We start from the raw sequence: 27,692 nt of genomic DNA, 5'->3' as shown, positions 1-27,692 counted from the left end.
ACTTATGATTATCAGTGATGCCTTCAGTTGCCAATAGAGAACTGTTGTGGTCATGATTTTCTATGGATGTTGCTCATGGAGATTTGATGCTTTTATGCATATTTGATAATTTTATCATGGATATTTGATGATTCTTATTATGGATATTTGATGATTCTTATTGTGGATATTTGATGATTCTTTTTATGGATTATCTTTTGGATTTTCTTTACAGTCGCTTGTACAAGACTGTGGTGATTTATGATTCCATGAGCATTAGGGTAGGTAATCTACTTGTAGTGTCGGGAAGTGGCTTGCAATGGGGGCCAGGGCCCTAAGAGGCTGCCAGGATAACTCATTGTAAGTTTGGTTAATAAGTGATAACATTTACACACTAAATGGGGATTAAATGAACCTAAAAAGATAATTGTTTTGGTTCTCGCCCATGCCTTGAGCGCTTGTACAGGCTAGGATGGGAGTAGTGAGACGCATGGTTGCGACCATTGCATTCCATAGTATGCCTCATTAGTATGAGAGGATACTAGTGGCTGCATGAGATCTGTATGGACCCGTGGAGTTTAGCTAACTGCCAGGGTAACTTGTACAAGATAAATGCGATGACACTTTCCTGCTTGCAGAGTAGGTTTCCTACATGTCATTGTGTGCCTCTGGGAATTAGATGTCTGTTTTGTGATTGGAACCTTTGAGTTAGTATACTTTTAGGATTCCTGGACTTGTAGAGATTTATGCTTTGTGTTATTGATATCCTGTTTGGGACTTGAGATTATCTCCTCAGCACGGTGGGAGTGGACCACTTAGGTACCACGCGGTCGGGTGGTAGTATTTTTATCACTCTTATCATTTGAGATCCGTCTGAGACACCGTGGCTAGAGCATTCTTGGTTGGTATATATCTTCATTGTGTTCTTGGATCATTATGCTAGATGATATACCTTATGATGGATGTATTTACTGGTATGTTCTTATGTTGATGATTTACATATGTTAGTTGATGACATATTATGCTTTGCTTTGCATGCTAGTAGGATGTTTTAGGAGTGACATTCCTACTATGATAATACCGATGATCTCTTCGGTGCTTTGGAATGTTACGCACGGAGGGATGGCTAGGATCCACGATGGTCTAATGATGCTATTTACGGTTGGGAGGAACCATGCACTTAGTTAGTTATGTTTGCGATATATGGTTATCTTTTATGATGGATGTTTATATCTTTATGATGATGATGTATCATGTATGGTTATGGTCTCATTTGTGTTATTGCATCATGGAATAAAAATTGGATGATGATGTACTTTATTTACATGAATGTTTATTCTTTTAAGCTTTTCATATCTTGTAACATGTACAGTGGATGATTGAGCAATCTAAAATGTACACTTGTATATTGTTTAAGTACATTGGATGCATCATTGTTATTTCATTGTTAAGGATGTAATGTTAGATGAATAAGCTATGATTAGAAGTAATTCACCGTTAAGGGATCTTTAAAGAATGTAATCTGTTATGTTATTTTCAGATGAATTGTTACTATTGCTTCCGCAAGTGTTATGAATGGTTTATATTTCATGTTTAAAAAAAAAAAAAATTGTTTGGTAAACTTAGTGAAATTCTTTGGATCCCTTGGCGGGGCATTACATGCAACCTAATTAAGGTTATATGATTAGTTGACTTAGTTTTTGCCCAAGTGTTGGGCAAAAACCTTATATATATGTTGGTATATGTTGGTATGTTTTTGCCCAAGTGTTGGGCATGACACCTATAAAAAAAACATATCGAATAACATTAAACATAATTAACAAATATAAAAATATATACATGTGGCTATTTCTTATGTATGCACCATTTCACAAGCTTTGCCTAATAAATAAAATGATGCAATCATTTCCACCACTCAGCACAAGTAATGTACTCAATTCAAACTAAAGAAATAATGAAATATGTAACAACAAGAGAGTTACAAACCAATTATATTCAACTTACTCTTTCATATAAGTAATTTCTATAATTTTGTAATTCCCAATTCAAAACACCACTCAACTACATTCATACATAAAAATAAGAAACAAATGATATAGGAATATACTTTATAACTGAAACTTCCTATGCATGTACACATTTTAATGTAGAGATCATTGCTCATTAAGCTAAGAGGCTTTCTAAAGTGGTATCATTCTTCAATGTCAAAATAGCTTTTTTGAAAAAATTAGACAACCATTTGCATGACTTGTGTTGTGAAGTGGAAGATAGAATTAAAAAAGTTACAAATATGATGAAAAGTTAGTAGTGGATGAGTTACATAATGCCATATATGTTTCATTTTCTTTCTTGAGCAAGAAAATCAGTTATAAACCAAAAATCAATTTGTGAATACAATACAAAAAGTGGCTCATTGGGCGACACTTTTCTTGATCCATCGATGCAATGCTAGGGGTTTTTGATCTTTGAGAACAGCTTGCGAGTAGGTGAAGCGAACACTTTCCTTGATTATGCAGACGACAATTGCAATTGATTCTCTTTATGAAGGTATTGATTTCTATTCTACAATTAGTAGGGTGAGATTTGAAGAATTGAACATGGATGAATTTGAAGCCAAGGCTTCTTTCTTGATAGAGGCCTGATCCTTGGTACATTGAAGAAGTCAAATAATCTTCTTGCTCAATTTTTTTGTTTGTTCTTATTTCAGTGATCCGATCATGGCTAATTTTGTCAAGATGAAGCTTTGCTTCCCCAGTTGAGAGGAAAAAAAGTATAAATCTTCATTGCTCTCATGTTGAAATATATTTAGTAAGTATACGAGTAAAATTTTGTATCCTTCTTCTAGAAGAAGTTTTGGTAAAAATATATACAAAAGTTGTATGTTTTTTCTCTATACTTGATACTGTGCTATGTATTCAGTAGGTTTCTACAGTCTCTAAAAAGATTAAAATTCTTGAAATTTCTAGATATTTTTAAGAGCTTATGGTTCATTCTTTTGACTTGTAAAAATTAAACAACTTGGGTATCTAAATCAAACCCAGTTCAATTGATATCAATTTCAAAAAATTCATTTTAAATAAACACAAACATAATTTGAGACATCTGTTGCAAACACAAACAAACATAACTAGATTGAAAAGTAGTTCAATTTAATATACATTTTATCGTTGGTGTAAAACTAACACAACTAATTGAAGAACGAATCTCTAATTATATAAAGTTAAAGATGATCAATATAATTAAACTTTGATAAAGTAATTAAACAATGAAGCAAAGGTTATAACAATTTTTTTTTGAAATTAGAACAGATTTTAAAAATTAGACCAAAAAGTTAGATATTACATAAACAATAAGGTTGAATTTTATAAATTTGGACAAATCTTATAAATACAGTCAAAACCTAAAAACCTAAAATTTAAAGAAGGTTTAGAAGTAATGTCAAACTTATAAAGTCAAGAGAAAGCTCTGAAAAAAAGTTAGAGTTAAAAAATATAATCAAGTTTTATAAATAAATTCAAAACACATACACATAGTCGAATTTCAAAAGGAGTGAGTGAGTGAGTGAGTGAGTGTGTGTGTGTGTCTATGTGTGTGTGTGTGTGTGTGTGTGTGTGTGTGTGTGTGAGAGAGAGAGAGAGAGAGAGAGAGAGAGAGAGAGAGAGAGAGAGAGAGAGAGAGAGAGAGAGAGAGAGAGATAGAGAGAATCTTTTGAAAAGGCTTGGCATCATGTCATATCGGGTCAATGCCAAAATAATACTTCTTGAAATGTGGAGTTCTATTCACAAAAAATGAGACATCATAAATAAATAAATAAATAGTCATATTTTTATGTTTGATATTGCAGACTTTGAGCTACTTGTCACAACTTAGATTAGCATAGGATGCTCAACAAAGGAAATAGCTAGCAGATTTTGTGCTTCTCTATTTTCTACATTTGTGCATGTAAGGTGAAATCCACGTTAGATGCTTTGAGTTGCACATGTGTTTCATTCTTGTTATCGAAATCTCATAGGGAGTCATGAAAAGACTTTGAGCTTTTGTGAACTCCCAAGTTACTAGAAGTTGTTGGTATATTGAAGTTTTTTCTCACATCTAATCTTTTATTTATTGGGATTATTATTGCCCCAACTCATACTTTGTAAGTAAATTACATTGTGAATTTAGGATTGTGTTGTGAATGTGATGCAAAGCTCTCTGTGGTTACCTCCAAGGAATCCTAGTTCAACTCAAGGGCTTTAAAATAGGTTGGTACACCCTGAAGGAACTAAGAACATCTTAAAGGCTTCAACAAAGAGCCCTATCATTTTAGACAACAAGATCAGCACACTTTTGAACAAGTTCATTTCTTTTAACCTTCTACACAAGGTTCACATAACCCCAACTCTGATTTCAAAAATATTCACTGTTTACTAATTTTCACTATACAGTTAACAACCATACGTGTAAGGTAGTCACAAATTCTATTAACCCAAGTGTCCCTTCATCCTTGATGTTTTGAGACACCCTCACCTTCTTCATAAGACTCTATTCAACCTCTATTTACTCTATCCACACATACCATAGTCCCTTCATCCATCAAACACAACTTTGAAAATAAATAGACCAAAATTTCCCTGCTCGTTGCCCTCTTCTATAGACCCATACACAATAGTTCATAACTTTTGAACCATACATTATTTCCTCAATCCAACCATTTATTTGGGGAAAAATTTGTCCCCCGATAACATATCAAAAGATGAGCCAAATCCAACTGTGGAATGTTGAGATATTACCCCCATAACAACACTAAGAATTCTATGACAAAAAACTTTCTCTGTGACTATCACAAACCTCCTTTTCACACTTAATCCTTCTCCCAATGGTGTATGTTCCTTCTTGAAATGACCAAAATAGGTTTATATACAATGTCTACCATCATCCCTGTCAATGAGGAGATTTATTGTATGCTATAAGTAAAGAAACTACAATTTCAAGCCTTTGGATGCCCTACCCAAGGGTTTTGACAGTTTTACTTCAAACTTGAATATCTTTGTCGTTTCTCAACCAAATTAAATGACTCAAAAGCCAAAAAGAAGGTAAATCAATATAATAATATTCATTGATTAATAATATCTCCAATGAATTCAATTCTTATTAGAAACACATTTCTAACACACTGTAACAATGAAAAATGATACAAATTATAGAGAGAAACATTGTTTTATTGCTTCTTATTGTTCATACGCTATACCTCTTGTTTGTATTCGACCAATATGCCTTAAATAAACTCTCCAAGAGTTATAAACTAACCAAATCCCCTAATAACCAAATTCAACTCCCTTTGAACCCATTGATGACAATTTATTGTCATGTTTTAATTGTAATTTAAGTTGCCAAGTTGATAACTTGTTGTCAACTTTGGAAACATTACATTGTTTGCCCATTATTTGATCTAAACAACATCTAAAGGCCCAAATAAGACATTTTCCTCCCTAAATAGTCCTAGAAACCTTATAATCTTTTACATTCCCATGATTAGCCTTCTAGGCCATATTTTGTCTATAATGCAACTTTTACAAATTTTCTTCATTAATGCATTCTATCATATCTAAGGATACTAATGACCCATTTTACATCTTTTTATGACTTTTAGGTCTCTTAAAACCTCATGATATAAAAAATATCCTTTGTACTCCATCCTATGATTTTTATTCACCAGGATCTCCTTGCCATGTCATGGTGCTCCTGCACCATAAGGTAACATCTATTTTGAAATAAGAGAATATGGTGAATTAAAAAATTTATTTTAGCTTAATGTAAATAAAAGTAGTTAAGTATTTTGTTGATTGAAGTAACAATAATTTCTCCAAATTCCCACTCTGTTTGAGCTAAGCCAAATCCTTGAAATATGTCTAAAGATATTTCTTATAAAAAAATTCAATCAACCTATCCAAAAACTCCTGATGAGAGGTGATGCAATTATGCTATATCCCATGATACCATGATTCATGTGCTACACCCACCAAGTGTAAAATGGCATATTTTACTTCATCTTCCTCTACCATAGGTTGAAGATTAAGGAAAGTGTCTAGCTTGTGAATCCAAGATTGAGCTATAACCTTCACACTGTAATCAAACATGGGTGATGTGAGTTTGATGGTGGCATGCTCAAGGTCTTAATTTTGATCTCTTGGTGGTTGATATTGTCTTTTCCTATAATGATCTATCCTCCTTAAACACTATCATCTTCTAATTCATCCCTCAGAAAGGTAGGGTGTATAGGCCTGGGTGGGAGCCCTTTGTGCTATACTTTCATCTTCATTTGTACTTGGTTTTGTCTTTCCCGTGGGTTCATTTTTTGTATCATTTTAGTAAGTGTGTGCAGAGCCTTAAGAACCTATTTTTGTCCTTTTGTCATGTGTTTAAAATCTCTTGTGCTTCTCTTTCTTTATTGTTTCCCCCATTTCTTCCTTTGTTTCTTAGTGGTTCTCCTCCTCCCCTATCACCCATTCCTTCTAATGGCATGTCCTCAAACTTATTTTCCTCTCGATTTACTCTCCTATGAGTGTAGTAGATATGATGACCTTAGCATTGTGACTGCATATGAATCTTCAACCCTCTAAGATGGAAAGATCAAATATATGATACCACTATACTATCCCTTGCTAATTTTGATTTCAAATTTTTGATTTTTGGACTTGAGAATTATATTAAACACTTTGCACATAAAGGGATATCTCATCGATGTAATTTTTGATTCCTTCTAAAGTGCTAAACTTCAATCAGTATCAATATTTATGCTTGCAAATAATTTCAAAATATCTAAACAATGAAGTAGGATGAAGATGTAAATGTTTTTGTATTTTTCTAGTGCATATGTATTGAATAAACATGAGAAAATGTTCATTTACAACAGTATGTAATTAGGGCAAACACTTTTCATGCAAACTAATATGAAGGACAATATTAAAGCTGAATGCAATCGTGTTTCTCCTTACCACTAAACTCCAAATGATTGATTAGAAATAATGAGCAATGACCATGAAATATCCCAAACGAATATTTACTCTGTTGCTACTATGATGTTTAATTATATAAATTATATGTTCCTATAGATTTGTTTTGATTTTATAGAGCTAGAGAGAAGTTGCAAAAGAATGTTGTTTCTTTTTGTATTTTTCAGAATATAGGTATTACAATGAATAAATAACAATAACTAATAAAATAGAAGTGATAGAAATCATATGTATAAATACATACTAATCTGGAAATGATTCCAAAACCATACCAACAAAGTCTGATTTATTTTAGAATAGTCCCAATACAGATGTACTTCAAACAAGGTTGACGCCATCTGAAGATGGGAACTAGCTACAACCAAACAAGTTTGAATGATAAAGCCCAAGCTGCTACAATAAAACAACTTCAGTCTATTGCAATTAAACACCTCAAAATTCCTCATGTGAGCTATTGCAAGGAAATGCTAGGCTGAACCAAAGTGGTTGTCTTCCCTAAAAATCCATTGTTAGCAAAGTGTGACTACAATACTAGAAATCGATCCTCTTCCTTGATCAAACTATATGCATAAGAACCTTCGAATCTGATCTTGTTGAGGGCTATGTCCCAACAAATCTGCTCTTAGCATTAGGGTTTGCATCCTAGGTGAGGAATGCTCTTCCAAAGAAATGACATCCAAAATAGGTTGACAAAATGATAAAAGATAGTCACCTTTAGGGTGCCTTATCCTTATATCCCCTCTCCAAGGCAATTCGAACTCTAAAAGAACCCTAGAGTGGAATTCATTTGAACTTTATAATATAAAATTATTTTCCCCAATAAAGTCTTCCAAATAGAAAGAAATCATTACTTTATTAACAAAAAATAGCTCCAAGCATCAAATAGGTCCCGATAAGTGATAATCAAATAGTAGAGACTAAGCTCTTTCCAACGAGCTATCACACATAGGCAAATTGATCCAGATGGAGCCAAAAAACTCCTTATTACTCCAAAATGGCTAAACACTTAGCCTTATTTAAATTATTAAAATGCTAACTTAGGAGAATATTTAAATATATTAAAATATTTCCCAAGTAGCCTACGAACAACCTAAACACCTCCAAGACATGAAACTGAGTTTGTCACCTACATGTGATTGATGCCAGACAACCTAGGCCAACTGGCAATCTCACCCTCAAATCTAGGATACTCCTAAAAAATAGGGAACACACCCAAATCCCCTGAAATTGAGACCAGGGGGTGATCTCATAGAACCTTAACTCTGGAAAACATCACAACCTCCGAAAAGGTAGAAATCTCCTCCTACAATCAAGGAACTACCTCCTAAAAAGTAGGAGATAAAGTCTATCACTCTGAAACTAAGTACTAATGAATCTCCTCTACTGTGTGCATCTTTAGAGTGTGTGTGAGTGAAGTGGGAGTTCTTCCTAAAAATTAGGAGATGTGTCCAATGTCTCTGAAATGTCCCCAGTGGTCTCTGGAAGCCTCCTAGACAACTCCCAACTGGTCCCTTAAAATTAGGGATCCCTCCTAAATTTTAGGAACCTGTTGTTGACTACCCAAACCAGCCTTAAAAGCTCATGTCTGGGTCTATATGCCTATGGGAACTCCAGTAGTAGGCCAATCCATGAACAAATGTCTGTCATCCTAGAAAGGGGACATTACATGCCAAAGACTCTTGGCTCACAATGTAATGTACCTTGAGAAATTCTGGTTATTAATGGTAACTACTTTTATTAATGAAATGAACGAAAAACTAAAAAAGGAATTTGGAATTAAGCATTAAAAAAGGCGGTTGTGTTCTTTTACCTTTTTTGGAATTCTTTTGTCTCAAATGCATGAAATCAACCCTCCTCAAGTTGGTCACCCTTGCCCTATCTACAATATGAATTCCATAACTAATTATGGTTGTTAAACTCCAACTTGTGCTTGAAATGACAGAGAGATCAAAGAGAGCACTTAGCAACAATACCCAAAACTATAAAGTCAAGTCACTTCAACACAAAGACATGAGTAAAAATGTCTTGTTTTTGGTGCCCTAGTTGTTTACAAGACCTCCATGAAAACTAAAAACAATGAAACCAATGTGAAAGACTAAATATCTCTCACCCACATAGCTAAAACCCTTCAAATGATCTTCAACCACCTCATTTGCGCAATTCAATGGGAGTAATCATTCCCATTGACCAATGGAATCATATGCAAAAACCCTTTGCTCCACAAATGAACATTTCAAAGCAATTTCCAAATTTTGGATGGATCCAATGCTTGGCTCCCCACCTCACACTTAATATACCTTTTCACTTAGATAGGTCAAACTCTTCTAGAAGTTTCTAGTAACAAAACAATATTATTTTAGCACTTTATGATAAAATATTTTATTTAGTATTAAATATAAAGTCACCTTTTAATTTTTATTGTTCCTTTATTTGATAACTTTATAAATTATTAATTTATTTCTCCCTTATTTCTCTACTTAGCCTTTAGGAGCATAAAGGGTAAGAGATCACTGAGATGGTTACAAGGAAGGGGACATTACCTTCCATTAACAGTACTTTCCTCTTACAAAAATACTTTATATGTCCCTTCAATATCTCCCATCCAATTTCATGAAATTTATCCATTTCAATAAAGTATAGCTAACTGCAACTCTTTAGCCTTTGAAACTAACACTTGCATAGTATTTAAAACTCAACCCAAATCTAACACCTTCTATGAAGTCAAGACTCATCCAAAGGATTTGAAACTTTTGTACAAAGAACCTTGATATACACAAAATATAATAGCAGATGACTATAGGAGAAATGGATCAATTACCGCTCAAGGTTCAATAATTGCTCACTTCTCACAAACTAAAATTACTAGTAATGGATAATTTATATACCAATAGTTGATCATTTTTAGCTTTTTAAATCTTTTTTGATTTATGATTGGCCCATTTGTGCACCACTACTAGAGATTTGTAAACAACTATTGGGACATTTATCCACGAGTATTGATGATTTGAGTGAGCAGTTATTGGTGCAATGAGGGTCTATAGATCACTTGACACTTTTTACACTTTTTTGGACCACTTTTTGACCCTTTCACATATAATGTTTGCTATAGAGTGCATTGTTATTGTCCAAAAGATGAAACCTTAGCTTGAAGCAATTAGATTGCATACAAAGACAACTAAAAAAATCGTTTCAATTAAGAAGATGAAGTTAGCTATAGCCACTACTAGTCCCTTTCCCCTAAAATCTGAGATATTCACATAAAGCAATAGAAAGAAGCCTTGGAAATGCAACAAGACTACAATATTCACAATTAAAAGAAAGAAAACACCAAACTTAATCAACCAAAATCCTAAATCTCCCTCTACGACCACAACACAATTAGATTGGCAGCATGGGCAATTCAAACACCCCAAATCTCTCAAGATTTAGACAAGCTTAAAATAAACAATAATGGATTTCATTTTGCATCTAAATTGATGGAACAAATTTGTGTGATTTGAACTTGATAACTACAAACTGAGAAGGATGAATAAGCTTATTGCACATAATTTGTTGTGCAAAACCTCACGAATTTGTGGCATTTTTGGGGGGATGTTTTGGTACACTAGCAAGTTTTAGGGTAGTTTTTAATCGGTGCTTCATCTATTAGAACTGACTACATTGAAAACTTTTTGGAATTAGATTAACTCCCAATGGTTAGCTACTTTGGGTATCTATTCTCTTGCTTCAATTTGTGTAAAAAAAAAAATGGGGTGACTCAATAAATGAATAGATCTAAACGATGGATGTATATTTTGGGATAATCTTAAGAATTAGATAGCTTAGGTAGTGAGAAAGATCATGTTCCTAGCTTTGTGAGGGTTAAAAGCATGTAGGATTAATAGAAAAATATTTTGCTAATGATCACATTTTCAAAAGAAAGTAAAATTTATTTTCGTTGTTGTCAATTTTCAAGTTGATTTTTTAAAACCATAAGAAAAATTAACTCATTTATTGAGTAAGGTTTCTATACATACATACATACATACATACGTACATATATAATTTCCAAAAACAAAGCATTAAAAAATGATAATTTCCCAATAAAGTCCATTGTGATGCAGATCAATCAAGAATGCAAGTTCTTGTTCTGATTCAAGATGCTTCTTGCAAATCTAAGTGCTTAAATCACAAAGCGTGTTGTAGTAACATAAAGATTTGACAAAGGATGATGTAAATAGAGTCGCATGTCTAGACACTTAGAATAGTTTTCAATTATGCACTTGTAATTTATTTTTGTCAAATTATATGTAAAATGAAAAGATGTAATTGCATATGATCTTATCACTTGCAAAGTTGTAATTACATGCAAAAAAATTGCAAATAAAGCTACATTAGGACTCCAATTTGGAATAAGTCATAGTTAGTTGGACTTCCCACCTTTTTAACCCAACCCCTCACTAATAAATATGAGAGGGTGCTCATTGTAATTTTTACCTTTTGGCAATGCAACAAAACTTTGTCAATTTGCATTTGCATTCTAAGAAGTTGAGCTTAGATGTAAATCATATTGCTTTGAATAAAAGAGGCAAGTTGTTTTGAGACTTTGTGCCCAATTTGAGTTGTCATACGATAACATATTCTATAATTTCTTTGAGTTTCATGTTTTCTCTCAAAAGGGATTTAATCTTTATTTTGTAGACTTTGAGCATCAAATTGTGTTCAGAGTTATAATTAGATTTTTAAGTTTGATCTTGTAGACTTTGAGCTGCTTGTCACATGAGACTAGCATAGGAGAATCAAGCAAAGAAACATCTTGCAAATTTTGTGCTGCTCCATTTTTTGTGGTTGTGCATGAAAGATAAATTGCATGTTGGAGACTTTGAGTTGCATGTATGTTTCATTCTTTTTATCAAAATCTTGTGGGGAGTTATACAAAGACTTTGAGCTTCTATGAACTCCCAGAATACTAAAAGTTGTTGGTACACTATAGGTTATTCTTACATGTAATCTTTTGTAAATTGGGTTTTTTGCTCTACCTAATACTTTGTAAGTAAATCACACCATCATTGAGAATTGTGTTGTGAAGGTAACATCTATTATGAAATAGGAGAATAAGTGAATGTAATGCCCTGTTTTAGCTTAGTGTAAATAAATGTAGTTTAAGTGTTTTGTTGATTCAAGTAGCAATAATAAGGGGGAGCCTTCCATTAGAAATAAGAGAGATTGTTTCTCAGATGCTATGATTGGAACCAATATTTTGCAATTGATTCTCAAAACCGTCATTTGCAAAATATCCATCCAACAAATTCTTGAGTTGCACGCTTGTAAACTTTGTTGACTTAAGATTAGTCCTTTCACATATCACCATCTCTCCCTTGTATTCTTTCTAGCTTTCAATACAAGTCAATAAATACATCTTTTGGGTTGGCGATGATATTTTTAGAATTTCTTCCAATTAAATGATAAATAATGCTATTACTATATTTGCTGATAATAAAATTATAATAAAGGATGAGATTACAGCTATAATTGATATAGTGAGGAATTATCAGCTATTATACCATGACAGTGGATAAATGCATTTCAATCCTACACCAAACATGGTGTTTACTTTTTCCTGACTCCATGTATTTAATTAGTGTAGATATCTCAAATACATCTATCTAAGACAATAGAGAGATGGATTTTGAGCCATTTTATTTATTGAAAATTTATTTAACTATTAAAAGTCAATAGTTTGACATTTAAAAGCTGTCAAATTTAAGGTAAAATATAAGAATTTTTGTCAACCCACTCACACCATTATACGCTACTTTTTCCTTCCATTACATAATGACTCTTGGCATTACTAATTATGTCCAAATAGATTTTAGTTGTAAACCATGATTTCAGAATTATAATGCTATAATGCTATTGTTTAGTAGAAATGCATAAGCTCTTTAAAAAAAGTTCTACATTATTGAGGCCACAGAGAGATTTTATGACATCCATGGTGGCAGGGGTGTCCATTCGGCAGTGCTTGTCGTTATCAGTTGGAAGTTCCTTGCGCGCTTCTCTTATAGCTTCTCTTATTGCACAGTGAACAGATGCTGCTAGAAGCAAAGGGGTTTCACCAGAAGCTGTAACATAATTGTTCATTTACAAAATACCATGTTAAATAAATATCACCATATATGCAAACAGATTCTATGTTGTAATCTTAAAAAAAAATGTTATTATGGTACTTCAGGAGACTTGAAAGCAAACCTTTTGAAGAGAGAACACGTTTTTGGTGAAAAGGGCCATTAAGTATCTCAACGTTGAACTTTCGAGGTATGGTGTCAATCGTAGGAACTTTGTGTGTCCATGTTCCATCAGATACAAGCTTTCCATTCTTGTCAACATGATGTTCCTCTGTCATGAAGAACTCAACTCCTTGCACAAAAGAACCTTCAATCTGCATCATGGACTCTCTTTCAATATTAGACTATTAGTTGATCATATGAACAAATTTGTCATCTAAATCTTTTAAACAATGAGAATACTGTGTGGGAATGGAGAAGCTATCAATAATTATGAATGAGACACTTACTAGAAGGCATTCTAGTATGGTCATACTTAAGAAAGGGAAAACAATTCTTTTACATTCCAACATTGCATCCTATGCATTCATGAAGTGTTGATTTTACCTTGTAGGTATCTTCCTTATTTTCCTGAGCTGCAATGTATGCATAATATCGTGGAATTGTGATTCAAGAATCACTGCAAACTTTGTATATGAGGTCTTTGTAACCAAGTTCAATTAAGATAGACTTATGACTCTTAAGACTGAATGTTTGAGGAACCAATGGGACAATTCAACGGAAGTCAAGAAGGTACAGGTGTTTAAGAGACAACAACAAATCATCTCAAATTTGCAAGTAATCTGGAACGTAAATTGGATTACCAATACATATGGTTCTGATTTGCTTCTCGATCGGTAAACAGAAATAGTTGTTTTAATATACCAGAAGTGCATAGGCCAGACCAAACATATTGGGGCTAAAAGATAAAATAGTAGATATGAAACTAAATTTGACTGTTGTAACACATGCGGCTAGATCTAGGAGTAATATAGATTAAAAAAAGTTACACAGAGTAGCAGCAACTCTACTTTAGAAAATACAATGCATCCATCCATACAAACAGTTAAAAAATTGAAGAGAAAACTGCAATAAAATCAAACCATCTCTGTCAGAAGCTGCAACCATGTTTTAACCCGGAGATTTGGTGTGGGAGGAACAGCCTTTTAGATTTTGAAGAAGGGTAAGTTAGAAGGACACTAGTATCTGAGCACCATGCAAAATTTAAATAAATCTCTCCTCTTCCCAAATAGAATTTAGTTAAATAAGACTCTAAATCATATAACTGAAGAGATGGATCTAGATGCCATTCCCTTGTATTATTCACACTATAATGTCCAAGGCAACAGGATTTATGAAATTGATTATACAGAATATTCTTGACAAACCTGAAATCTTTTATGGAGAGGTGGATGAGATGGATGATATAATTTCTCATATTTTAATATCTTTTTTCTTTGGTCCCCTCCATTATTTCCTGCATTTGAATTTGGTTTTAAATTTCAGATTTTGTGGATGAGTGGTAACTGTTATATTTTGTTCAGTCTCTTCATCGTCCATAATTTGAAATGAGAAACTTGCTAGTGTTGTTTGGAGTTCTTTGGTTTAGATTTGAAACCTATGTTCTCTAACTTTGAAGTTTGTTTCACTGTATGAATGGATATAGTAGAAGAGCATAGTGCAAGACCTTTCCTTTCAGCTGATAATCACCCTCTTTTCATCTACAAGGCCATTGTATCTTTCAAGGTAATTGTAGCTTTAATCTCTCTCTCTTTTTTATCTCTTTGCCTCCTGTATATCATGGGTCACTGCTAATTGAGTTGTGTGATACCTTTGTTGTCCTGTTTGATGCCCGTTAAAACTGTCTTGTTTTCAAAAAGAGGGATGCAACATTAAAGAATGCAATCATAAACTATCCTCTTGAACATATAAGAAAAACCACCACTATGTAGAATCCACCCTGTAATATGCTGCCCTGTTTTTGCCTCGAGTTTTTTAAATTTTGAATGATGTTTTGCAATTCTTTTGGAATGATAAATAAAGTGCAGAATATAGAAATAGCTGAATTTAGGAATAATTGCAGCTAATTAATAACTCGAGATTTTCTACAATAATCCGGGTTTTATTTCTAACCTGAAAACACAATTTAGGTTAACAATAAATAAATAAATGATACAATATAATTAACAATATATAAATAATAATTATATTATTCATGAATTATATAATACATTATTAATGACTTATATAATATATTATTTATTAATATAATAAAAAACAATAATACATGATTATAATCTATTATTGACAACAGATAATAATAATCTATTTTAGGGGACATTACAACCAGAGGGTACTGTAACAGCAAGGGAGAACCGAAATAGAGAGTCGGCAATAGCTCAAGCCAACATCTAGATTGCAGTTCAAGTAATATTTCTAAGTATTGTTGATAAAGCATTATACATAGTACATAAATTGCTGTTTGGATAATATACAATATGAAGATCCAAAGGTCTTGTGATATCTTAAGATGGTACCAACTATATAGGAAATGACAAAACCATGAACATAGCTTATATCAGCAATCCGTGTAAGAGGACCACGGTTAGAAGGCTGATCAATTACATAAGGGAAGGATGCGTTGACAAATAGACACATAGTAGCAATTACAATTATCTCCATCCCCATGTAAATGCTAATCCACTAGAGCTTTGGAAGTTATCATATTGACCGATAAACAATCAAAACAATATTCAATTGTACTATCAAGGCAGGAGTTCCATGGGAAGGGCTTAAGTTCTATTTTTAAGGAGCTAGGGTCCCACGAGAATTCATTTTTTAGGCTACAAGATTAATTGGAATCTCTTTCTAGAAAATAGGAGTCCGTACTTTTTAGATCTCAGAATTTAGAATTTCAGAAGGTGAAAATGGGGTGGAGCTGAAAATTGCCTCACTAGCTTAGGTATATTTTCTGCCACATGGCACATTTTGAAGTGAAACTAATTATTAACATAATAGTTTATTAGTGCATACATTTTAGAAGACAAAAGCTTCCTAAAATTTAGGGGCTAAACATTCAAGCTTTAAACTAAAATAAAATTCATGGGACCACCAACTTTAAACTATTCCTAAAAATACTCAAGCAGCTCTAGGAAGCCCCTTCCCATAGGACCCTAGCCTAACTATTAATTATCATTCTCCAATTCTAGCATGATACGGGATGACGACAATTACTAGATCGATAATCTAGCAAGTAAGAACTATTAGTAATTCCTAAAGAAGCAATTAATTAGTGAAGGGTTACAATTTGGTTAAGAGAAACTACTAATGCTTACAAGGAGTGGTCAAAGGAATAATGACCAAGGAAAGAGTCGACGTATGTGTCATGTCCCCTATTTTCCTACAATAAAAATTATTAAATATATAATGCTAGTAAAAATAAAATTAATTATAATGTTGAGTTAATACATTATAATTAAAATATAGAGAAATATATTAAATCTATTACTATTATAATATAATTAATGTAATGAAAATTAAATATAATAATACAAATATTTTATATACTATAAAATTTAAATATAAATATATATTAATCAAATAATTTTAGTATAACTAAACCAACAAAATGAAAGGTCACAACCTTTTAGCCATGTTCATATTCATATATAAGAAGAATATGGAATGAAATACGGGGGATATTTTTTTTAAGCTGGAGGAGGGCACATCGTCACAGAAATAGAAAGGAATCAAGCAATATCAAGCAAGCCGCTACAGGAGAAAGGAAGATGGATGCACAGGAAAAAATACCTTAGAAGCGTCAAGTACACCACATTGAGCAAATAGGCACTAAAAGCATCTGCAACCAGAATAGCTACCATCGATACAAGAAAGAAGGCATCGATTAAGAAATCAAAGCATATGTACGAGTCAAAGAGCAAGTATTCAGAATAATATAAAACAAAATACAATCCAACAACACCATAGCGGACGGGAATAGAAAAGGAGTCAGCTGTGGCGAGACAAATAAGGGAAAGAAGTCTCATAAATCAATAAAGTCTCTCACATCAGGCGTATCAAATAGGAATGGAATACATCCACGGAGACTCCAGGCCGGCATACAAATGGCACACCATGCATACAACGCAACAGAAGACAGACTAGTGGGTCAGTTGAATCCAAATTCCGTGAACGCCCAAAAACATCATCTAACACAGTAAGGAATGGTATCTTTAAAATGGAAGGAGAAATTCACTGTAGTCCGTAGTTCCAGCTGAAGCCAACATTTTGGGATAAAGGCAATTACACCCATTGTCAGCATCTTTATCAGAACTACATTGATCATGTTATGCATCTATGCATTTGAGGAGAATAAGAGTTCTTCAGTAGATTAATATTGAGGGAAGACAAATAGAATCGGGTCTTCTCAGTAGTTCAAGAGGAAGACATTAATCCATCGTAGAATGCATGTATGAGCAAAGAACAGTAATCTATAGAGTAACAAGATTCAGACAAACACATAATAAGAAATACATCTGAGGCATTAAAGAGAAGAATCAATTAGAGGAAGATGTAAGACAATTGGAAAATGAAGAATAATTGATAAGGGGATACACAGCTATGAATGTCATAAATATTGTATACAAATTATAGTTCATGGAGAGAGAAGATACATAGAATCAACAACATAATAGGTTATAGAGTAGAATATGGGAAGGATATATAGTTATAATATTTGCAAGTTATACTTATCCGGACATTCCTAGGATTCACAAGACATATATATTTGGAGAGAAGATACCAATAACATTGTATATGCCTAGAACAATTAAAACACAAATTGAAGTTACATAAAGGAAAACCCAAGGATAGCAACATTATTTATATATGATCAAAAAGATGTAAGTGTTAATTTCCCATACTGAAAAAACTGCAACAATCAAAGTACATCAAAAAACCATAAGTAAGTCAGAAAACAAGAGTATTTATATTACCAGCAAACTGTTGACAAAATTTCTCTCAGTAGAACAAAACAGAAATAATTTGAGAACAGAGTATCAAAGTATAACATTACCGATTGAAGTGTAGTGACATCAAAATATCAAACTTAGTAATTATACTCTACATTATCGACAAGGGACATTACAGTATGATAGCAATAATAAATATCACTTATTATCAGTGATAATATGAAGCAGTATTTTTTGTAAACCAATAGATATGAAGGAGTTCAATTATGAAGAGTGGTGTCTTATCAGTTGCCAAAGAATATTATGTTGGAGTTTGTAGCCGCAATAGAGATCTTTACCTTTGGGCGTTATTACCATTATGGTTACCTTCAGCTGAAAAGGACACTTATGTTTAAATTGTAATATTAAATATAAAAACATGTGTCATTCAACATGCGTTGAGGCATGGAAATACAAAGAGTTGTATTAAAATAAAGAGTTATTGAAGAGACATTTAGTTGGAATGTGAATAGTCTCTCTTTATGTTATATATATCACATCAAGCAAAAGGCATTGTAACACTTGAATTTTATTATCAATAAAATGATCTTTTGTTGTGTGGCTAGGTTTTTCCCTTCATTCTCGAAGGGTTTTCGTAGGGTAATTTTGGTGATTACTGTATCTATTTTAATTCTTCTTTATTGCTGTTTATCATCTTTATTTTAATTCTTGTTTATTGTTGTTTATAAAGTAAATCATTGGACTCATAAATGGCTTTCTACTGCTGCCCAGGTTACTCTTCTTCAAGCTGTTATCCAAGCTCTTCCTACTTATAGAAGCATGGTTCAGGCTGCTCCTATTTACTTTCTGTTGATGCGAGTTTTGTATCACTACATAACATATTAGTAATTGGATGCTTGATACAGAATATCAAATACACAATTCCTCTCTTGAAAAGTTATCTCTCATGGGACATGAGTATAACTCCAATGTTCCTTACACTGTTGGATACTCGCTCAGTTTTATCAATGTGATTTGCTGGTAATCACGTAGGCGGCCTTACATTTTCTTGTTTGAGAAAAATTTGGATCTTGGTGAGAAAATGGAGATGGTGGTTCGGTGTGAATGCTAGATGATGTTGATGGCGCGATGATGGCAATGTAGGGTGAATGGCGATGGAAGGTGAGAATGCCGATGTTTTGGTTTACTTCTCTAACTAACCTCTTCTAAGCATGAAATTTGGCTACTCAACTACTCCTACTCCTAAGAATGGAAGGTTAGCAGATGGACGGGGATCGAATCTAATGAAGGCTAACCAGCGGCCCTACCTCCATAGATGCAACGCTTCAAAGGAAAGTAAACTAGATCACCACACAAAGCCTCCCAACCAGCCACTAGGATGCTAGTGGCCTAGTGTTGACCCCTATCAAACATCTACCAAAGCTACCATGCAACTATCCATTTTATTTTACTCTTACTCTAACAACTTGAAATGAAATTGCTTCAACTTGAAAAGAAAATTTAACTATGTGGAAGTAGAAAACATGCAATAACACCCAATGTTCTTAGTCAACATGCAATGAAAAAGAGAGCACTTTGGTATTATTTTCGCAACAATTTCTCCAACCCCTCTCTTTACAAATGAGAGCCAATGGCCTTATATAGAGGTCCAAAATACAATGGACGGTAGAGATCAAAACAAGATCGACGATCCAGATTGGATCCAAAATCCTAATTAGGGTTGCCACCCCATCGGCCAATGAGAAGATGCCACCTCATCAATGGACCAATGAAAAAAGTGCAAAAGTGGCAACCAATGAGAAGGCACCAAAATGGTGGCCAATCAGAAACAAACACTTGTCCTATTCTAGAAGAAAGAGAAAGTTGCCACTTGGGCTTACATAAGATGATCTTCTAATATAATTCTTCCTTTTTCTTTTGTTCTTTTAGCTAAGGCAATGAACTTAGCTAGCCTTTCGTTAACTTCTTCCATAGGAGGACAAGGTGTGTGCTTCGCTCGGAGTTCTGCTGACTTTGCCACACTGTTTGCTGCTTGTAGTATCCTTTTGTGATCCTTCTCATATTCCTTTGCAAACCCAATAAAAGCATTGAGTGAGGAAAGGGTGTTCAGATGTTTCCTTTTGACGGCAGCCTTTCCTAACTCATCCAATCTCGATCCAAATCCTGTCTCACTGACATCCTCCTCTCTAATACCCTCAAAATCAAGCGCCACCCCAACGTCGCTCATCATGGTCGAAATGGAAGTGTCGACGCTTGGGCCGTGTTGTGCAATCTCATCATGAATTTTTTCAAGTGTTCTGAATCTGGTAGTCAATGCGACATACCAAGATTCAACTATGCTCAATCCTCTCTCATCAACCAACCGGGCTCTTTCCAAATATGCCTCCGGTAGTCTAATGAACGCCTGCAGCCTAGGAATAACCAAATCCTTGATGGGAAGAAAATTCTTCCATTCCTCTTCAAATAATCTGAATTTGTTTCTAACAGTCACCAATGACTGGAATGTTGAGATGAAGGAGGGCAAGAAATTTCGCCCATCTTGGATTGTATCATAGATCCAACCCCTTACTTCATGTAACTGAGCTGATACCTCTTCTGAATTGCTCCCGCTGTCTTGAGGAAGGGCTGCCTGATGCAGCTGTTGGATTGGCTGGCAATCTCTCCAATATTTGTTTTCGGCCTCCAGCTTTACTATCCTTTCGTTTGCCTTCCTCAATCTTTCTCTGATTGATGCTATGCCTTCCTGAACCTCCTCACATTCCATATCATCTGTATTTCTTCCCAAATTATGTTCTACTATTTCGTACTCCCGGGCTGCAATCTCATCCACTGCCTTATTGACTGTTGGTATAGCAATCTGAACCCTTCGGTGACCATCACTTTCGCTTCTGATTACCCTTGCCACCGTATTTGCCATCTGTTTTTGGTTATCGCTATCATCCTTTTCTATTAGTCCTTGGATATCATCAACTACGGGAGCCATTACCACCTCGCCTCTCGGCATAAGCATTTGCCTTAACCATAGTGGTGCAGTGCATCTCCCCAAATCCGAATTCGGTTCGACCAACAAAGCATCACCAACGGCCTTAGACGCCTGACTTATCTCTTCAATATCAATCGGCCCATCTTCTTCTCTACTAGTTTCTGCCATATTTCCTTGCTGGTTCTCCGAGAGAGGGGAGTACTCCGTACTTTCACTGTAGCCACTTGATTCTGAATCAGAGCTCACCTCCACTGCGACCCCTTTATCACTCGAATTGACCTCTTGGCTTCTAGCCTTAGTTATACTCTCCCTTGACGGCGCTGCCCGCTGTCTCTTGGCTGGAGGTTCCGAACGTTCTTGGCTTTTCTCTACCTCCAAAGCCCTCTTCTTGCTATTTCTAACTGTCTCCGATTGCCGGCCACTTCCTTCACCCTTCTGTCCGATTGATTCTACTAGACCTTCCTTCGGTTTCATCATCTCATAAGTAAGGAGAACCTTTTGTCTTTGTAGCTTTCTCAACTTGGTATTATACCACGACTCGGTATGCAAATCTACTGTCCTTGTGACTGCCTCCAAGGAAGGATCCTGATGATCGTCCCAATCCACTGGATTCAACTCTGTTCCAACTACTGTCTCATAGTCTTCTCTCAACACACTACGATCATCCTCCAATTGATCGGGAATATCAAGGCCTCTCCATCTGATATCTCTCATCATGTTCACCGACAATCTCGAGAAAGCTAGCTTTCTCACGTGAAAATCATCCTTTGCATTGGCCCAAAAGTCCTCTATAGTGGGAACATGCTTAAATTCGCTTCCATGAGATGCCTTGATAAGACCAACAGGGTCGAATCCTTGCCTTGCTCTGTACCATCCTAGATGATACCACTCCAATTCCTTTTTCGCAGCCTCAAAGGTGGCCCGATTTGGGCAACTATCATTGCCAATTATAATTGAGAAGGAAACGCCTGTTTTCCCCTCATTCCTCATTACTCTATCATAGTGCTCAAGCTGCCTAGCCAATTCCATCAAAACTACCTTGTCGGGCGGGTATCTTGGAAGCCTCTTGGGACAAACTGTACTTCCTGCCACTCTAATGTATGTGAATTGCGGGAATTGGATGAACCAACTCCCAAACTTCTTAATCCTTGCTTCTGCTTCCAATGAAAGTCTCTTAGCAGGCGCCCCTTGTAATACCCTTACTGTCTTCATGGCAAATGCATCACAAAACATCTTGTAATCCTTGTTATTGTGCAAATGAAGCTGCGGATAGCATTCATGCACCAAATATTGCCCCGACCCATTACCAATCTCTCCTAAGGCCCTAAGTCCCGGACTCTCATACAATCTAGCAATTAAGTAAAACAGATAGGATCCCATGTAGAATTGCCTTTGGTTTTGAACTGTTCTAAGTTGCAACTCTAAATTTTCACTTATGATCCTAGCCCAATCAAATTTTCCTTTTCCCTTTTCAATTTCATCAATGAAGAAGTACATCCAGTTTTCGAATTGCATAGCTTGAGCTAGGCCCATGATCCGGCTGAGAAGAACAATGAGATCGCCATATTCCGGCTTGAAATCTGCCACTGTAAGCCTTGTTGATTTGTTAACTCCTTTCCTCCCTTCGTGTATCCAATTCCGCTTTAGATGTGAGAAGTAGGCCTCTTGGTTACCTTGAAATGATTTGGCCGCCTGATCCACCATTACAACTGTCATGCCCTTGCTCTGGGGAATATTAAATGTCTCTTCAATTGCTTGTTCGCCAATGTTGGCCAACACTCTCTTCCCTTCACCAAAAATGATGGATTTACTGTCTAGATCAAATCTGGATGCACACTCCATAATCAATTCCGGACAAGGCAAAGTAGGAGGAAAAGCTGCTGCATGTACAATTCCGCTCTTGTATATCCTCTTTGCCAAGGGGGATTGTCCTTCCTTTAGTCTGTCCCTCATCCGTATCATGTCCACTGTAGCGATATTAGTATCGGTTATTTTCTTCATTTTCGAGAAGAAGGAAGTTTTGGGCGTCATATCCTCTTTGTCTTTCTTAGCGTTTGCCCACTTGGGATTCTTACTTGCACTATCATCCTCTATGCTCGTCGCCCTATTACGGGATGGTAGAGTGGTGGACCAAAAGGCAAGAAGAACCAAGTAGTGCAATTCTTAGAAAAGAGCGAAAGAATGGATGTCAGCTTAAGCACTCCTTGCAACTCTAGATGATGACTTTCACCTTAACTAATAATCTTACAGCAACTTTTCGGAACCCGGGATATGACATCAAAGAATTACAAATCCCTTTGCAAATTAGAAAACAAAGCCTCTAAGCTAATCCAACACTTGCCTTCTATGCAAAAATCAAACTTTCATATGTATCTCTTCTCCCAACAAAATTGCCCAAATCTGATATAAAAAATTGCAGCCCCTCTAGAAAATCAGAATTTTGTCTTCCACAAATTTCGGCCCCCACAAAATTCGGCTAAGCATGAAAAAAAAAATCTGCCCTTCCACAAAATTCGCCCAAGCAAAGAAGGAGCAAAATCTGTAAAATCTGCCACCTAGGGCACAAATCGCAGCCCACAAAGTGGAGCAAAAATCCCCAAAAACGCAAAAATCTGGCCCTTAGACAAATCGCCCAACAATGGCAATGGAGAAATTGCCCAAAAATCGCCAAAAAACTGCCTTCCACCAATTTCGCCCAAGTCTGGAAATCTGCCCTTGCTTCAAATTCGCCCAAGCATGAGGAGCAAATGAATTGATGAAAATGAAATGGGAGGGGACTCCCTTTATAGCAGCTTTCACCTTCCTCCCAGGCTGGCCGACTTGGTCCTATAGAGGGAAAAAAACCAAAATTAAAGCTAAGTTAGTGGCCCACTTTAAATACTTTGCCAAAATTTTAATTTTCTAAAATGAAAATTGCACTTTTAATTTACTAATTAACCACAAATTGCAAAACGAAATTAAATGGTGCCTTGGGGATGCTAAAAATTTCTATTTAATAAGGGTTTGCTAATTAATACATCCTTGAAGTTGAATTTTGGCTAACCAAAAGCCATTTCTTAATATTAATTTACCAATTTCATTAAATACCAAAAGCTTTCAAGGCAAATTTAATCTATTAAAGCCAATTTTTGCAATTTTCCTCTAAATCGATTTTGCTAAATAATTAAAATTTTATGACAAAAAATAAAATTGCCTCTAGAGTAAAAATCGATTTTGCAATTTAACTTCATCTTACAAAATTAAATTCTATTTCACCAAAAAAAAAAAAAAAAAAAAAAGATTTTCCAAGAACCTAAGTCTAACGAAAAATTTCCTTATTTGAAAATCATTCAAATTTACAATTAAATCCAAATTTTCAAAAGAAATCGTCTAAGTACAAAATTCACAATCTTATCCTGCCAAGTTGAAATCAATTTTGAACTTATTCGGCCTAAGGATAGAACTGATAGCTCTGGAAAATCAAGTTGAAACCGGGCGAAAAATACATCTAACCTTCTCCACTGGCCCTAAAGGCGATTAAAAAGGGGGTCCCCAAGATTTTGGGGCGATGTGTGAAAACCTCACAACACTTTCTCAAGGAGTTTGATGCTCTTTCCCGACAATTCCTTTGGAGTGGTAATTTGTGTAGTACTAAATGGAGCTTGGTTAATTGGGCAATTGTTTGTAGGCCTAAAAAGGATGGCGGTCTTGGTCTTCGATCTGCTCTCTTGAGTAGTCAAGCTTTGGGTGCTAAACTTTATTGGCGATGGTGCTCTGGACAACATCAACTTTGGGCTCGTATTATCACTCATAAATATTTTCATGGTGTTGATCCTTGCTCTGTTTCTGCACTTCCTCTTGAAGGTCGTGGCTCAATGGTTTGGCATACTTTGATGACAGGTGTGATGTTGGTGAAGAGGGGTATGTTTTGGATATGTAAAGGAGGTTCTCAGGCTTTGTTTTGGTCTGATGCTTGGGATGGATTCCCTTCCATTTTATCTGTGCACCCTCATCTTTAGTCTCTTTGTGACTCTTTTCTTGCCGCTGGATGGGATAAAGTGGCTCATTACAAGACTCCTTATCAATTGGGACCTGTTGTTGGTTACAGATGGAAGCATTCTTCTGATTGGCCTCCTGGAGGTGCAGACAGGGATCGTCAGGAGCTTTCTCAAATTCTGGCCTCTAGAGAGTGTTCCTCTTTGCTTGGTCCAGATGTTTTGGCTTGGGGCGGTACCTTGTCTGGTAAATATCATGTCTCTGTTGGGTATCAAGAGATAACTAGGCAATTATTTGGGGATGCTGAGGTCCCTTGGTGGAAGCAAGTTTGGAATAAAGTTTCTTGGTCCAAGTGCAATTTTTTCATGTGTCTGGTGGCTCACAACCGTTGTCTTACCTGGGATAATCTTTGTAAACGGGGATTTCAGGGCCCCTCTTATTGTGTTTTGTGTGGTAATGGAGAGGAGTCTGTCTCCCATCTGTTTTTCCATTGCTCCTATTCTACTCAGATATGGCACCTTTGGTGGAGTGCTTGGGGTTGCTCTTGTAGGCATGCTTCCTCTTTGCCTGAGTTCTGGGCCCGCTTGGGCAGTGCTCCCTCCAAGTCTTCTTCTCTCCATGCTGCTTGGATTGCTGGCCCATCTTTCATGCTTTGGCATATCTGGTTGGAGAGGAATCGTCGCATATTCCAAAATGTTCGGCTTGGTCTTTTGCATCTTTGGTGGAAGATATCACATTCTCTTCAGGAAACTATTCATGTGAAGTGTGAGCTTGATGGGGGTATGGATCCGGTTGATCTGGCTATCTGTAATCGCCTCAATTTTTATCTTCAGGATGGGGCTGCAGCTCAAAGGTTTCCTTTTGTGTCCAGGTAGCTTCACCATCAGAGGAAGGGTCGGGTTAACCAGGATGGGCATTGGACTCCTCCTCCCTGTGGAGTTCTGAAAATTAACACTGATGGTTCTTCCTGTGGGAATCCTGGCCTTGCTGGTATTGGGGGAGTGGCTCGTTGTAGTTCTGGGGATCTTAAATTTTTCTTCTCAGTTCATAAGGGTGATTACACTAACAATCTCATGGAAGCTCAAGCTATTTTATATGCTGTGGAACAGTGTTGCTTGCGGGGATGGAGTAAGATTATCTGTGAGTCTGATTCCCAGGTGGTGGTGAATATGCTTTCTTCGAAGGAGCTTGAGGATGTTAGTTGGCAGCTGGCCACTATTGTTAAGCAGATTATTCTCTTCTCTACCTCTTTTCAGTTCATTAGGTTCACATATATTCCTCGTGAATGGAACAGAGCTGCTGATTGTTTAGCCAAATGGGCTTCTAGTCATGATCCCGGTTGGAATATTAGGGATAGGAGGCAACTGTCCTTTGAGATGGTGCAAGAATTTGATGATCTTGTTGCTCAGGATCGAGCTCCTTGTTGAGCTCTCCTTGTTGTATTCCTTTCTGTCTTAATAAATTTTTACCCCTCTTTTCTCATATCTTAAGTTTTTGGGCATATATCCAACATGGTATCAGAGTTAAGTTAATAACAACTCATGAAAGAATGTTAGAAGATGTAGCTTCAGTAGATTTCTTTAGATCTATTTGCAATAATGGTCTAGTTATATATATATATTTTTTTTATCAAGAGTTCTTTTTCCATTCTCTTTCTACCGTTTTTGCATTATTGTTGTGTCAATGTTCCTTCATTGCTTTTGCATTTTTCGTCTGCTAGTCTGATATTGTGTTTGTATCTTTTTACATCGAACCTATGTTGCATCATGTTGCTGCCGATTGGCTTCATTAAATCATATTTTTAATCCCAGGCATGTTCCTTCTATTGTTTCTTATTCTCTATTGTCTCTTGAAGAATATTTTTGGAGTGTTTCTGTTCAACCATGTTTTATGCGAGTCAGCATTTTTTCTTCTAAAGTATTCATATGCAGCTTTTGAACTGGCTTATTTTGTCTTTTGTCCCTTGATAAATATCGGCTATTATATACTTCAAGAACATTTTGATTCCAACCTAAACAAAGCGATGTTTATTAAGTCTCTATCGAGCTGTTAGTAACTACATGGACACAATTTTTCAAATTTTAGATCTGTGTTTTCGAACCCTTTTGAACATTAGTTCAAAGTAGTTCAAAGTGGTTCAGAGTAGTTTGGAGTGTTTCGATAGTTTGAAGTGGTTCAATTTGCAGATTTGCAAACTCAGAAGTTCATTGATTCAATTCAGAGGTGCAGAGATCATTATATTCTGGCTCAAAATTCATAGGGAGTTCATTAGATTTATCAAGTTCCTGTTTGATATAGACATGGTCTCAAATTGAAAATTCCAAATATCTTAACAAATGACACACGATTGTGCATCCTAATTATTATCACAGCCCATTGTATTAATGAACGTTTGGAACATCATAAGATTCAAGACAATGATTTGAATGACCACAGGTTTTGATGTTTCAAATATGATATGGCTGCAAAGAAAAGATGTAGAAGAGGTAAATCCTAAATGAAGGCCATATGTGACAGGAACGAAGCATCACAAGCTGAGTTTAATTATTTGACAAATTGGACTCAAGGCTTATAACGATAAAGAAGTGAAGAATGCGCCTTCCTCCCTCATATAGCATGAAAATTCAATTGAATTCACTCAGAAAATCCTTATTTGTGATGGAAAAACACCACGTCATAAGTCATTACTGGCCCAGAATTCAATGTA

The 27,692-nt window shown here is 35.4% G+C and overlaps 1 pseudogene; it reads right to left on the bottom strand.

Annotated features, from left to right (window-relative positions):
• Window positions 1-12,620: 12,620 nt before the first annotated feature.
• LOC149553980 (putative aldehyde oxidase 4) overlaps window positions 12,621-27,692 on the bottom strand; it is a 139,588-nt pseudogene continuing 124,516 nt past the window's right edge.

This window comes from Cupressus sempervirens, chromosome 6, assembly GCF_028749045.1.
Source record: "Cupressus sempervirens isolate cs-2001-9-10 chromosome 6, ASM2874904v1, whole genome shotgun sequence".
NCBI lineage: Eukaryota > Viridiplantae > Streptophyta > Pinopsida > Cupressales > Cupressaceae > Cupressus > Cupressus sempervirens.
The sequence above is the reverse complement of the archived record's forward strand: the minus strand, read 5'-3'. Positions and strand labels throughout refer to the sequence as shown.